General features: G+C 39.5%; 2 long non-coding RNA genes across 2 annotated transcripts; one reads left to right on the forward strand and one right to left on the reverse strand.

Moving 5' to 3' along the window:
• Positions 1-719: 719 nt before the first annotated feature.
• Positions 720-7,924, forward strand: LOC124856372. The gene is made up of 3 exons (XR_007035311.1): positions 720-856; positions 7,027-7,360; positions 7,589-7,924. It is a non-coding gene; the product is annotated as an uncharacterized LOC124856372 (long non-coding RNA).
• A 5,823-nt stretch (positions 7,925-13,747) lies between these two features.
• On the reverse strand, positions 13,748-14,477 carry LOC124856568. The gene is made up of 3 exons (XR_007035369.1): positions 14,348-14,477; positions 14,019-14,226; positions 13,748-13,825 (listed from the first exon to the last, which is right to left on the reverse strand). It is a non-coding gene; the product is annotated as an uncharacterized LOC124856568 (long non-coding RNA).
• Positions 14,478-16,051: the final 1,574 nt, after the last annotated feature.

The raw sequence follows: 16,051 nt of genomic DNA on the forward strand, positions 1-16,051 counted from the left end.
AGCTGAGTAAAGTCAGAGCTGCAACACAAAAGCAGAGTGCTGCAAGCCATTTAAAACACTCAGGGAATATTGGCAGGCGCTGCTTCGCTGGCACTACCTTAACGGCTTCAAGTCGATTCAGTGTTGGTTTGGGATCGCTGTTTCAAATCTGTTACATGCTGCTGATTCTGAGTCATACTGCACAAGACTGATGATGGGATTCACAACAAACACGTCTTCATTATAGATATTTACATTATTTTCAGCTGGACCTCAGTCTCACAAGTCTCACTCTGCAGAGTTTCATCTACTCTGAGGTTCTCTTCAGTAAAAACATTCCCAGCATACCGTTCATGCTTCAAACTCACACATACAGTAGCAATCGTGTAAAAAAGAAAGAAGGCATTTTCTCCATCGGAGCCCCTGAGGGCCCAAGTGCCTGGACGTGCCTGGTGGTTGCTGAACAAAGTCTGTCCTCCAGAGGAGAACTCGACCGGGCCATAAAATGAGGTAGAAACAGATTTTACTGAGAGTCAGAAGACTTTAAAAGATTTTTATAAAGGCTTCTATAGAACCAGGACATGAATGACTTCTAGCTTCTATGGATCTATGCTAATTAAATGTTTGTTGTTAAAATAAATGTTTGCAGAAAGAACAGGAGACATACTGTGACATAAATTCTCTCAGCAACAGCATGCTGTTGTCATGGTTTCTAACAGTTTGCGAACAAAGAAGAAAAACCTCCACCTTAGTGTTGTTCTGTTAGAAACGGACTGCAGCCGTGTTTCCTGAACTCTGCAAATTTGTTTTAAACAGACAGATACTTTGTTACTTCGTTTGATGTAACCAAGCTGAACCAGCATGAAGCAGTCGGTCGGTGAGTTTTCATCATCAGCTGGTTGAACCCAGCTCAGTCAGATTGTTTAATTTGCCCTCTGGTTCTGGTTTGTAAGAACAGAATGAGAATTGATTTATTGATTGCAGTGCCGTAAGCAGTGATGTGCAGCAGCTTTATTTTAGCCATTTGGCTGCAACATCGTACCAAAACCAATCATTATGTTCTTCTTTAGCCTTCTGGTCATCTGTGTAAAGGTTCTGGATCCAACTGGTCCATTCAAATGACATATTTTAAGCCTCAGCAACATCATGTGGGTTTGTTTGACTTTACATCAATACATACCCAACAAAAGTATGCACACCCCTTGAACCTTTTGACATTTTGTTACCTGAAAAAAATCAACATGGTTTTTCAATGAGAGACCAACACAAAGAGGAGCACAGTTGTAAAGTGGAAGGAGAAAGATCCATTATTTTCATTAGTCTACAAATAAAAATGTGAAAAGTGTGGTGTGCATTTCTATTCAGCCTCCCTGAGTCAGTACTCGGTAGAACCACCTTTGTTCTGCAGGACCAGCTGCAGGTCCTTTGTGGACTGTCCACCAGATTTGAACATTTACAGACTGTACGTTTTTCCCCGTTCTTCTTAGTAAAACAGCTCAAGTTCAGTCAGTTTGGATGGAGAACATCTGTGAACAGCAGTTTTCAAGTCTTGCCACAGATTCTCCATTGTATTTAGGTCAGGACTTTGACTAGGCCATTCTAACTCCTCTCATTGTATCTCTGGCTGTATGTTCAGGGTGGTTCTCCTGCTGGAAGGTGAACCTCCATCCCAGTCTCAGGTCTTCTGCAGCCTCTAACAGGTTTTCTTCCAGGATTGTCCTGGTTTTATCTCCTCCATCAACCCTGACCAGCTTTCCCACAGTATGATGTCTACACCACTGTGTACTGTGTTCAACAATGGGGATAGTGTGTTCAGAGTGATGTGCAGTGTTAGTTTTCTGTCATACATAGCATTTTACATGTATGTAGAAGTGTGCTGAGCATCTTCTTCTGCAATCAGGATGTCTTATGGCTTTCTATCTTGCTACTCTTCCATAAAGGCTATCTTTGTGGATTGCACATATAGAATTAGGAGACTTCAGAAAACAGTTGGTGGTACTAAGTTTTATTTGGGGGTAAACACAGAGTAATTAGCTTCGAATCTCAGAAACAGTAACCGAGAGAAGGTTTAATTTGAAAGTACAATCTGGCAGCGTTGGAGAATGAGGAGGAATGAAGAGGGGGACAACCCCACAACTGATGATCACTCCAAGATCCAAGAATATGATCTACCTGATTTGATTAGTAAAGATTTTCTTCTGGTTCATCAAAAACTACTTGGACAACATTAAGAAAACACAATCAACCCTGCTGTAAAGTTTCTGATGAGCTGCTGTTAGGAAACCTCAGGATGGGGTTTAGTGATGCAACAAGTTCAGCAAATCCTTAAAAACAGACACAAATATGTAAAACAGATTTCTCAATAAAAAATGATCAGGAAGCGTTCCCATTTTTCTAAATACTGGGGTAAAATTTTAAATTAAGGATAACAATCATTTCAATTCAAATAAAATAAAATTAAACAATTTTAATGGGGTTATGATAAGAAAGGCAGCATTTAAAATATGAACACATTTACTGTAGTTTTATATCCCACTGTGCTGTGTGTATATTTCAGAGCAGATTATTAACTCTGATGTTAGAGGATATTAGATGGACTAACATGAGTTTGAGATATCTGAGTTATTAGAATAAGTCAACAATTCAGAGTTTTTCTGCACAATCAGTTGAACAATGACTCTTGTGAGTGTTACAAATCAATCTCTTTACCTTCCATGTAATTTACGTCCTGCCATGAAGTTGCCAGAAGCCTGAAAATCAGTAAAACATGTAAATTGTGTAGAACACAATGATTCAGGCCAGGCTAACAGCAGTTTGAGGGGACAGCACTTATCATGTAGTGAGTGTTTGCTGGTTTCATTTTGCATTTCAACAGAAAATAACAAAGGCGCCACATGTGACATCCTTTGCCTACAATGATGTTTATTATGCATGAAGCCCCCTATAAGCTCCATTTGCATGGATTACAATTAAAGCCTCTGTCTTGTCTTCCCTACAAACTAACACTTCCTGACCTTCCTTATTTATTCTCTCTTCTTCTGCATCTGTTAGTCTCTCCTCTGCTTCCTCTTCATTCCATTAAATTGTCCTCAGTGAGGTCAGTAAGTGGTTCTTCTATCAAGTGCCATCGTGCACACTAAGTTTTATGAACACACATATATTTATACATAGAGGCTGGGGGGCTGACACAGTGTTTCACAGACCACCATGGAGATGAGACAAGGGAGTTAAGAAGGGAAATCATGGAGTGAGGGGGGAGAGGTGTGTGTCACAGATGACAGAGTGAAATAGAAATGAGAAAGTGTCAACAAAGAAGAGGGAGTGAAGAAAAGAAATAGAGGAACAATAAGTGCAAACCAGGGGAGGGGAGTGAAGGAAGGGGGTGAGAGTGGAGAAGAACAGAAGAAGAGAAGAATGACTGGAGGGATGAAGGCAGCAGCTTAGAGATTAGCATGACTATTAAATGCTGTCTGACTGCGGTGCTCATTAAAGTCCACTGCAAAGAGCTTTTTTCTCTCTGCCTGCCTCACACTGCTGCTGCATCTGTCTGCAAGCACACACAACTCCTTTCCATGTGTGCTGTTGCCATACAGAGCTTGTGTTTGTCATTGAAGATGTAGAGGGTAAACCAGCCAGAGATGCATCCAGGTTCTCCTCTACAGGTTCTGAGGGTCAGGAAACTCTGGGTCAGACATTTATCCTCATATTTACACATCATACAACTTGGCCTGATCGTAAGTGTCATCACCATCAACAAAATACATTAAACCAACTGAATTTGGAAAGCAAGAGGGAGAAGAAGCTGCATTTGGAATATTGAAAACTGGTTTAATTCAATTCAGTTTATGTATATTCACATGTTGTGATTATGAATATGAATATATTATGTAATATTTATATTTTAATATTTTATCAAATAATATTTGGGTCTGTTAAGGGTTGTCCTGTGAATACCAGCCCAGTAAGGTGATGGTATTAGGACAAAATAGAAAGGTGTGAGACGATCTCTGACATTATTGAACAGCATAAACTCTGCACATATATGGAATAAATTCACACAATTTCTTAAAATACAAGAATTTATTAACAAAAATAATTCAACTCAAAGTCAAACATTTTTCAATCAACAAACTCTTTACTTTGCTAAAACAACACAACTAAACTACCAAGCAGAATTAAAGAATAATGAAGACTAATAAACTATGTACAATATAAACAAGTTGATTAAAGATGATTGATAATTATGACCAAAAAGAGTGATGCAACATTACCATGCAATGTTTATGTTTGAGAACCAAGGATTATCTTGAAGAATCTGGAAGTGAAGTTAAGTTAGTCTTGAAGCTAACTTAGGCAATAATTGGCATACCTTTAGACAACCCTTCTGTTGGACCACTTGTTTGCTGAATATTGGATCATTTGCACATTGCTGGACGCCACCAGGCCTCCTGGCGTTTTCGGCCATTTTGTATCCAGGACAGTCCGTGCCTACAGATCCGGTCGGCCCCGTGGCTGATAAGACAGGGACGTCGCAGCCCTGAGGCCACCGCCAACTATATAACAGAGGATGAGACGACCCACCAAACGCCTTCAGCTGGAGACCGTGACACGGTTACCAACATCTGAAGCATCACCTGGAGAAGAGTCCCGAGTGGATCTCATTTATTCTCGTTGGCCAACAAATAATTCATAACTGAGGTTTCTGGAATAAGAAGGCCAGAAATTTCACTTTGCCGATCGAAGACGTGAGTTTAACACGTAACTAAAAAACCACGGAGTTTCGAGGAGACGAACCGCCACCGTGTTTTATCCCACATCGACTTTGATGGTCTGATCATATTTTCCCTTTCGCCAAGGAGGCCAGAGGACGAAGAATGACCGCTTTTCCTGAAGTTAACTGTGGACGCACAGTAACTTCCAACTTCCACCCCATTCTCTCTCAACTCTGCTCAGAAGGAAGACAACAACAAGTAAAACCCATCCTTTATTTTTGTTTATTTCTTAGAAAGTCTGGGCAGAGTAGGAGGTTTTAGTGCAATGAGATTCGCTATTTAATCTAATGTGTTCTGAATGATATATGCATGTAACTTTTTATTGAAATTTGATGTGCCGTGTTTGACGTCTGGAGGCCGCTGCGCCCCCCAGCTTTGTGTGTGTTTTGCGGGGTTATTTAACACCTGAGATCAAGCGCAGGTGCGCTGTGTAACTGGACTGTTAAAATAACCTCATGGTGAAATTCCCCATTTTCTTTGTCTTCAACATCACTGCTTACTAGCTTGCCGCCAAAAGTTTTATAACCCTTTGTCTGCTCAAGAGTTGGGGGATGTTTTATGACTGAGTATAACTGAGTTACAGTGGAGCTGCGCCCCAACCTCCACTCACCACCACATCCCTTTGTCATATTATCATTTTTGCCATAACTGCTGGTTTGATCCCACTGCTGTTTTGCTTTATTTTGTTTAGTTAGATATTTTACCCCTTTTTGTGTAGAACTTTGCATGTTTGAGTAGGTGAAGATTATTAAATCGGAAGAGCGGATTGTATCAGGCTGTGATTTAATAAATATCCACATAGATAAAGAGAAGGCGTTCTGTGTTTATTTTGTGCAAGAGTGATTCGTCAGTCAAGATAAGGTCAAAGTTCCCCACGTTTCAACAGAAACGGTCGATTAAACAGCGACATCTCTGGTAATAGTTATTAATTATTACTGAGTATTTAACGGTTGTAATTATCAGACACATGTTTGGGTTTGCATGTACCGCTTTAAAGACGAGCAACAGCATCCTAAACCGGCTGAAGTTGTGACGACAGTCAGGCCTGACTGATCACAGCAAAAAGTGAATTGCAATAATTTAGTTGATAAAAACAAGGATTATTATCTCAGGATCATTATCTGGATTTAGCGTCCCCAGTTGTGGGAGAAAGATGTGTGAATTACTGTTAGGGCTGAATAAAATCACTTCTGTTTTCTTGCCATTAAAGCTCAACATTCATTCATGGCCATTGATGGTTTGGCTTAATGGGAGATACATCTGACAGTCATCTTCATAACAGCGAAAAGAGATGGCATGATTTCTGAGAATTGACACTAAAGGGAGAAGATACAATAAATTAAAAAAAGGAGAGGGTCGAGAATTGAACCCTGAGGAACTCCACAGGAGAGAGCTGCCTCAATGGACTTACAATTTTCTGTATCAACACAGAAACTTTTGTCCTGCAATTATGAACAAATCTGGTCTAATGCTATGCTTTTAATCCCCAATCATCCAATGTTCCAAACAGGACTACTGCGGTCAACAGTATCAAATGCTGCTGTTAGGTCTAAAAGTACCAAAATGCAAAACGTCCTGAATCAGTTGCTAAAGAGATGTCCTTAACTCAACAATGCTGTTTCAGTTCTATGTAGATGTTTAAAACCAAACTGGAAAACCTCCCAGATCCAATCTCTATTCAGTCATTTAATTGGATAAAAACAATTTTCTCGAATATTTCACAAAGAAGCAGGAGTTTTGAGATCGGTCTAAAATTTGAGAACTCTGATGGGTCGAGGGTGGGTTTTTTAGCAGTGGGTTTACCACAACATGTTTGAATCATTGGGAACCACTCAATAAGTCAAACTGCTATTTATGGTGGCAAGAACAGACAGCCCAATTTAGGGGAACAATTGTTGAAAAAGACATGTAGGGATGGTATGAGAGGGAGAACCTGCAGGTTTCATTTGGGCAGCTACTCTGTTAAACAATGGAAGTGAAACAAGCTGAAACTGACTGAAGACAACCCAGCAGGAAATAAAGAAAGGTCATTTGAGAATTTAGTTTTTTTTTTCTCAGTTTTCCAATTAAAAACCAGTTGTATTTATTCATAATTTCAGCCAAGAATTTAGAGAAGTCCCGTAAAAAATTCCTTGTCACTGCACACAGTACCGGCTGGAAACCGGACCCAGTTCAAACATGAGCAGCTCAAAGCTTGAGAAGTTAATCAGTTGCTGGAGCTGATTGTAGTGTAAATGTTTCTTAAAAATAGTTAATATTCCACCTTCTCCACCAGATGACCTCAGAGCATTCAGACATCAGCTGTCAGATGGAAGAAGTTCAGAGACGGGATTTACCAGCGCTGATCCCTCTGTGATGAAGAGGAAATCCAATCCAGTGGAGTAGAAAAGGCCATTTAAAATAATGGTTCTGTTCACCACAGAGCAGGGGTTTATCAACGCCATGCCTGGTTGTTGGCCAAAGAACCAGTTTGTTCTAGGACTCCTGAAACAGGAAAAACGCTACAGTTTTAGAATTAATGTGGTGATCGGACCCAACCACAGGAACCAGGCATGAGATGACAGGATCATGATGCCAAGACAGTGTTCTGTCCACAAAACTGTGCACAGGTTGGTGTATGTTTGTGTGTCTCTCTCATCTTCTTCCTGCAGGGTGCGACTGGCAGTTGCAGCTCTACAGCTGATCCTCATCTGGCCTAACCAGAAGAGGCTTAAAAGGAGCAGCCAAGAGAGAGACGCCAAGTTGTTGGAGCTTCCAGCATGCTAATCAGGCCAGCATTCACAAGTGTTTCCTTAGTCTTGCTAGGCTTAATTTACCTGTCTTGTCCATCTTACCAGGACTCAGTCTGGCTCCAGTTTGAGCTCTGTGGATTTAAAGGGTAACCTCCATGTGGTACCAGCCACAAAGTCTCTCTACCTTTTAAAACAGCGTCCAGAAAACAGTTTCTTCAATCCTTCAACTACCTTCTTCTTGCTTGTTGCGTGTCCACCCTCCAACATCAACCGCTTCATCATAAATTCCTTCCCGGAAAACAAGATCAGTCTTTCTCAACCAAAGCCACCAAACACCACAGCCTGTCAACCTCAGTCACTGTGGATAGGTCACCTCGCCTGAGTAACTTTCATCCATCCACAGAAGTAAGACAGTAAGACATCTGCCAGGAGTGGAGGGCATCAGCTCAGCTCACCATAATTAGAAGTTCCAAATTTAAAGACAGAAAATGTAAAACCCAGGGGGTGTCTGGTCTTCATAAACTAGTAGAGAGTTGATGTTTTCCACAAGATGATTCAGAAACAAGACAAACACAAACATGGTCCACAGAGACAGACTGCAGGCCACACACACTGGCACCATGTTCAATACATCCAGTGCATGTAACTGTTTCTGAAGATACTAAAGGATCTTCTGATGAGAATCTAGCAGATTCTGACATCCCGGTTCAGAGGTGCAGTAAAAGAAGCCTGATTGCTGTTGGAGATAAAGATGGGACATTTAAGGCAGTCGTTACTTCCACCTGAAAACCCATTGATTTCTTTGACAGCTCTTTTTATTATCTTTAGGATGGTCCCTAGTTACAATATACATTGCTGCTCTGAAGGGTGGGGTAAACAGCTGCAACATAAACAGGTCATAAACACCATTATCTTTTAACAACACACTTCCACAGTCTTCTCCAATCTTAAGATCAGTGTGTTTTCTGTTCAGCACAATCAGCCTTCATCTTTATGACCTCCTCATCTGTAACTGCTTCCTCCTCAGCACCACCTCTGATCTTTGCCTGCAGACAAACTCATCACATCCTTTACTCACACAAACATCATGAAAGGTTATAGAAATCAAATAGTCAAGTTAAAGAATAGGAGAATATATAAGATAAATCTATATTCAATTATTCCAACATTTCTTCCCTGTTTATAGAAATATTTGCTCATATTCTTATATCACTGAACAACCACTTCATTTGGATTTTTAACTGTAAGATTATTTTCATGAGTACAAAGACAATTATACTCAGAGGTACTTACTGACATTTAAATCACAGAATCATATAGAAATGGATCTGGATACAGGTCAGAAAAGTGGTGAGTCTCATCCTCGTCATCTTCATCATCCTGATGTTTAAGTAACAGATAGAGTTGTGTAACTCTGTCTTCCAGGAGAAATAGCTGTGGTGATGAGACGGTTAAGAAGAGAACGAAGGCAGGGAATACAACAACATCCACACAATGTCAAAATTGCAGCAAACACTGCAAAGGAAATGATTACTGATGATACTAAAACTTTATACTTCCCAAACACATCCAGCCAGGAGTCCCACATCGAGGTGTCTACTCCATAATGCTCCTTCATTTTTCCTTTTAAAGATCTCAAACCTTCTATGGCTTTAGTGAGGCAGCCATCAGCAGCAGTGTTGTTAGGTGTGAATGTGCAACATGTTTCTCCAAAAATGACACAAACTCCTCCTTTTTCAGCTAACAACATGTCCAAAGCAATTCTATTCTGGAATGTCTCTGATGGTGGTATAACAGTGATCCAGAATGTTGTCCTCTCTGGACAACGTCTCGAAGACGTACCAGCACCCCAGCCCGTTTCCCTCTCTTCCGGCGTTTCACCACGTGAACAAAGGTGAGCGCACCTTTGACCAGAATGTCCAGAAATTCCAGAGCGGTAGGCAGAAAAGTGGGAAATAGCTCCTCTGGTGTAGTAGCCCTGATGTTCATGAGTTCTTCTCTGGTGAGAGAGCTCCGGGTACCATCACAGAAGACCGTTTGAAAGCAAAAAACAGAACAAAACAATGCGCACCAACACGCCAAGGCGACCATCTGCGGCGCCATCTTGATCATTAAAGTTCTCATCAGTTGCCCTGTTTACCTGAAGACAGAAAAAGCTTCAAATAACTTTGCCAACATCTTGTACTTGTAGGTTCTCCAGGTAGGTTGCAGTTAAGAAATGTTACAGAGCTGGAAGATAATAGGTTCCTGGTAGCTTCACACATGATTCTTCTCAAGTTCTTGGCAGTTAATCTGCTGGGTTTGTTTCTCAATACGTTTCTTGCATCCCTGTTGACTATTTGCAACATGTTCGATGTCTCTCTAATCACGCCCCAATATCTTAGCAGATTCAATAGTTTTGCATTCCTCTTTGCGACTTCAGTTAATTCTTGACTTTTCAGTCAGTCAAATCTCTTTTTTGTCCAATTTTGCCAAAAGAAAAGAAGGTGCCTAATCATTATGCACAGCTTAATATAGGGTGTTGACCTCCTTAGACCACATCTTCCCTTATTACCCAGCTACATATCACCTGTTGTGCTAAAAATCCATTAAGCATTCAAGTTTATCGAGCTTAGAGGTAAAAAATATGCCTAAATATGGTTAAAATACTCATTTGCCTAATATTGTACACACAGTGTACAAAAAGGCCATGCATATTACATAAATAATTAACTGTTATCACTTCTACAAAGTTTTAACATGCAACCCCAATTCCAATTAAGTTGGAACAAACAAAAGACATGGTACAGTATTTGATCAGCTTTCAAAATGTTATCATTGTTACCTCTGTAATAAGGTGCAACAGCTCTGAGTCTGTGACCTCATTACTTGACACCTGTATGCTGTCAGAATCACCAGAGCAAAGGTATCTGTAGCACCATTCACTACCACTTTGTGCAATACTAACTGCCATTACTTCTCCTGCAGTCCTAAATATCAAGAGAATAAAAACAGTTTATTGGATTTAACTAGAGTATACAAATGTATTTACACAAAACAAACATGATAACACAATGTACCTGAAATAACTTATCCAGGCTGTTCAGAGGATTTTTGCCTTTCTTGTCAGCACTGCCCACAAATAGTTTCTTTTCGATCTCAGCAATCATTTCTGAACAGGAAAACAGAAATATATATACACACACACACACTCTAGAGACTTTTAACTCTTTGAAACGTAGAGAGATGTTGCAATAGTACCTGTTAGAAACTCTTTACTTAGAGCTGTATCAATGACAGATTCTCCAAAAAAAGAAACCTTCCATCTGCAATTTGGAAGAGATTTCTTTTGGCGTTGCCGCGGTTGCATTTCCCGACTAAAGAGGTTAATTCTTGAAACGTAGAGGGAAAAGGTGCTGCTTTCATCCACTTGGCAACTGATCCAGTTCAAGATTTCATCTCAGCTGTAATGTTTTAACATAATACATAAGGATAGGTATGTGATAAATTAAAATATATATAACAAAACTCATGATAGTACAGGTCCTTCTCAAAATATTAGCATATTGTGATAAAGTTCATTATTTTCCATAATGTCATGATGAAAATTTAACATTCATATATTTTAGATTCATTGCACACTAACTGAAATATTTCAGGTCTTTTATTGTCTTAATACGGATGATTTTGGCATACAGCTCATGAAAACCCAAAATTCCTATCTCACAAAATTAGCATATTTCATCCGACCAATAAAAGAAAAGTGTTTTTAATACAAAAAACGTCAACCTTCAAATAATCATGTACAGTTATGCACTCAATACTTGGTCGGGAATCCTTTGGCAGAAATGACTGCTTCAATGCGGCGTGGCATGGAGGCAATCAGCCTGTGGCACTGCTGAGGTCTTATGGAGGCCCAGGATGCTTCGATAGCGGCCTTTAGCTCATCCAGAGTGTTGGGTCTTGAGTTTCTCAACGTTCTCTTCACAATATCCCACAGATTCTCTATGGGGTTCAGGTCAGGAGAGTTGGCAGGCCAATTGAGCATAGTGATACCATGGTCAGTAAACCATTTACCAGTGGTTTTGGCACTGTGAGCAGGTGCCAGGTCGTGCTGAAAAATGAAATCTTCATCTCCATAAAGCTTTTCAGCAGATGGAAGCATGAAGTGCTCCAAAATCTCCTGATAGCTAGCTGCATTGACCCTGTCCTTGATAAAACACAGTGGACCAACACCAGCAGCTGACACGGCACCCCAGACCATCACTGACTGTGGGTACTTGACACTGGACTTCTGGCATTTTGGCATTTCCTTCTCCCCAGTCTTCCTCCAGACTCTGGCACCTTGATTTCCGAATGACATGCAGAATTTGCTTTCATCCGAAAAAAGTACTTTGGACCACTGAGCAACAGTCCAGTGCTGCTTCTCTGTAGCCCAGGTCAGGCGCTTCTGCCGCTGTTTCTGGTTCAAAAGTGGCTTGACCTGGGGAATGCGGCACCTGTAGCCCATTTCCTGCACACGCCTGTGCATGGTGGCTCTGGATGTTTCTACTCCAGACTCAGTCCACTGCTTCCACAGGTCCCCCAAGGTCTGGAATCGGTCCTTCTCCACAATCTTCCTCAGGGTCCGGTCACCTCTTCTCGTTGTGCAGCGTTTTCTGCCACACTTTTTCCTTCCCACAGACTTCCCACTGAGGTGCCTTGATACAGCACTCTGGGAACAGCCTATTCGTTCAGAAATGTCTTTCTGTGTCTTACCCTCTTGCTTGAGGGTGTCAATAGTGGCCTTCTGGACAGCAGTCAGGTCGGCAGTCTTACCCATGATTGGGGTTTTGAGTGATGAACCAGGCTGGGAGTTTTAAAGGCCTCAGGAATCTTTTGCAGGTGTTTAGAGTTAACTCGTTGATTCAGATGATTAGGTTCATAGCTCGTTTAGAGACCCTTTTAATGATATGCTAATTTTGTGAGATAGGAATTTTGGGTTTTCATGAGCTGTATGCCAAAATCATCCGTATTAAGACAATAAAAGACCTGAAATATTTCAGTTAGTGTGCAATGAATCTAAAATATATGAATGTTAAATTTTCATCATGACATTATGGAAAATAATGAACTTTATCACAATATGCTAATATTTTGAGAAGGACCTGTACTTTGTTGAAATAGGGCAAAGTCACGCGTTATGAAAGCTGGTCTAATACGCTATTTTACAAGAAGTGTTGGGGCACACCAACAAATAAATGGATGCAGTCATGGATCACTTCAAGTTCAGTGTAGAAAAACATGGCCGGCCTTGCACAGAGTCCTGGCCTGAACCTTACAGAACACCTTTGGGATGACCTAGAGCAGAGTCAGGTTTTCTCATCTAACTGTGAACTCACTAGGATCTACACTTACTAACTGTGATCTGAGTGTCATTGGGAGGTTTTTTTTTTTTTACATTTGAAAAGAACAGATTTGTGCACTTGAAATGCCAACATTGCCTTTTTTGTCTGAAGAGCTACAGGGAAAAAATAGAATATATATGCAATAAGCACAGCACAAATTAAAATGCTATTGAAAATAAAAGTTCATTTCAAATTCAAGCACCATATTCCACAGTCAGATGCATGTGTTTCAATTGTATCGATGTCGAATACACCTCTGCAGACTGGACACTCAGCAGTCTAAAATAGTAATATAGAATGTATAACACATAAGCTTACATGATTAATCAAAGCAAACAACAAGAAAGATGCATTTTTCACCATCTTTGTCTGAGATTCTGTGCTTAATGGAGGCATGTGGTCTGGGTTGCAGCTTTCCTAAATCACACAATATCAAATAACTGTTAAATTACAGCAAATGTTCACATACTGACAGCCAATAACTGACATACACTCTCTGGGGAACTGTCCAGATCAATACTCTCATCTATGCAGCTCTTAATGTGAAAAGGAAGCGCTTGAAGTGGAACCATCTTCTTGCAGGTGGTGCATGGGGCTTTGGGCATGTTTTCAAATTCTTTTGCTTCTGGTGGTAAGGGAGTGGTATCTATTTCCTCCTGTAAAGGGGCTATGTACAGTGTACATTTTCCATTTCCACTGACTGCTTTTAGCTGCTGCCCACTATATCCATCAGAATCAGGAGGAATGACAACTAATTTTCGCTGCCCACCTCCACCTACAAATGTAAAAGGAGACAATCGTAAATATTTATTACTCGAGTCTCTGCCACTTCACCTGGTGAAACTGGTTGCATAACACTGAATTTACACATTTGTAAATGAACATAAAATCCACCCATACCTGTAGACTTGTGTAACAGCCAGCCACCATTAATACTGCTAAGACGTGGAAATGCATTGAGCAGAAAATCTGTCAGCTTGAACAAAACATTTTAGATATAGTTACTGAATGTTGTAAATACAGTAAAAAATAAAAATATTTCTCATACATCTGTTATTCCTGAATCTGAGGGTAAAATTTGTCATTAATTTTAAATATCCAATTTATTTATACAATACACCACCTTTATAGCTATTAAACCCAAATTAATAAACCTTAAAGAGAAATACCTGGGAATGTGTGAAGCTTTCGGTTACCGTGAGAGACCTTTTCTCAAGACCAGCCAGTATGAGCTGCAGCTCTTCATCTCCTTTGGGTGTTTTTGAACGATGTCTATCAAGTAAGAAAAAGTTAACCAGAAAACCTTTTTGTAGTCGTGCATAGGGTGCGAAACATCTTTTGCCTTTTGCCTCTCTGCGAAAAAGTCCAGGAAAAGACCTAAAATGTAATTCGATGATAACAGAAATTAATATGGTATCAAATGACCAGAAGGACAGAGAAATGAAAGATCATAAGATATACACTTGATAAACAAAACTGTGGCTAAGGTGAAACATACCTCGCCATTTCTTGATGCATTGACTGTCCAAAGCCACTACCCTGAGGACATCTTATTAGTTGTCCTGACTGTGAAGCTGTCCCCATTTGGGTTGTCTGTCCCTCAATAGACTGTCTTGCATTTTCCTGTCTAACTGCCTCTGACCGTCCCTGGAGAACTTAACCTTCTGTTTAGAATATCCGCTAACTGGACCTAACAAAGAAGCCAATACAGTTACGAGGTTAAAAAAGCTACATGAAAAAGGTTACTTATCCAATATATTTTTGATATTAGCATATATTAGCGACATTAAGATACATATAACCGTGATAAAAATTGTACATTTATGTGTAAAGCGGTATGTCGTTGAAAAAAACATGTGGATGATAACTTATTTATTTAAAAATTCAAGAAGACCCAAGTAGCAGTTTCCAACTAAATAGCAGGAAAAACACCCGTTTCCTACTGTGTGTACAAGTGTATTCAGTCAGCGGTAATAAACTTATAAAATAAAGCTGTACATTGTCTATCTACTAGATTATTATATGATTTAAAAAATAAAACTACCAATGTTCTGAAACAATTTTAATGTAATGTTTTACCTGGCTTTGTACCGTAGTTTCTTAGTCCGTCATCTTGGCGCCAGTCCTGCTGCTTCTTCTTCTTCTGCTGGCGGTACGCAACAAACTCAGAGGTGCATAGCGCCACCTACTGTACATCAGTTGGCATGAATCTGTAGGTGTGCATTACCGCCACCACTGGTATGGAGTGTGGTTTAACATGGATTCATATCTTATATACTCAAATTCTATTAAATAATTTTATTCTTTTTAGGAATCTTAAAATAATTTGTATATGTTTGCTCCATATTGTCTTTTTTAATGAATCTATTATGCTAAACTTTTCTTTAATCCTTTCAAATTCTCTCTTCATGCTTCTTCTTTCCAGCTTATATTTCTGGCACTCTATAAAAATATGTTCAATTGTTTCATCCATCCCACAGTAGTCACATTGTCCTGTATGTCCTAATCTTAGTCTTCTTATTACTCTTTCCTCCTTTCTATTCCTTCTTCCAGTTCTTTTTTCACCAACTGCCTTTTTAATCCTATAAAACCATCTTCCTTTTCTTTATCCATCCCACCTTTTCTGCCATTCTTCCTTCCATTTTCGTTTGATGATGCTCTTTGCTTCTGATTTACTTAAATGTACTGTAAAATTGATATGATTTTGCGTTGCCTTCTTAGCCATCTTATCTGCCATCTCATTTCCTTTAACCCCAGTATGTGCTGGAACCCATAAGAATACTATTGATAAACCCATCATTTGTAGTCTGAATAAAGTATGCTGTATTTCTAGTAGAATATCTGGCCTGCTGTCTGAATGGTTATATTTTAAACTCAATAATACTGAACTTGAATCTGAACAAATTATTGTTTTTAAAGGCTTTATGTCTTCCACCCACTGTACTTCTAAAAGTATTGATAATATTTCTCCTGTGTATACTGATACACCATTTGTGATTCGTTTTCCTACTCTTATTTGAAATTCCGGTACTATGAATGCTATTCCTATTTTGTCATTTATTTTTGATGCATCTGTATAAATCTGAAGATATTGATACTGTACATCATTGTATAACTCCAACCACTATATTCTATGTTTTAGTTTTTTATTTCATAAAAATAAGAACAATGCTTTATATAATTATTATAATTTATATAATAA

This window comes from Girardinichthys multiradiatus, chromosome 20 (assembly GCF_021462225.1).
Source record: "Girardinichthys multiradiatus isolate DD_20200921_A chromosome 20, DD_fGirMul_XY1, whole genome shotgun sequence".
Classification (NCBI taxonomy): Eukaryota; Metazoa; Chordata; class Actinopteri; order Cyprinodontiformes; family Goodeidae; genus Girardinichthys; species Girardinichthys multiradiatus.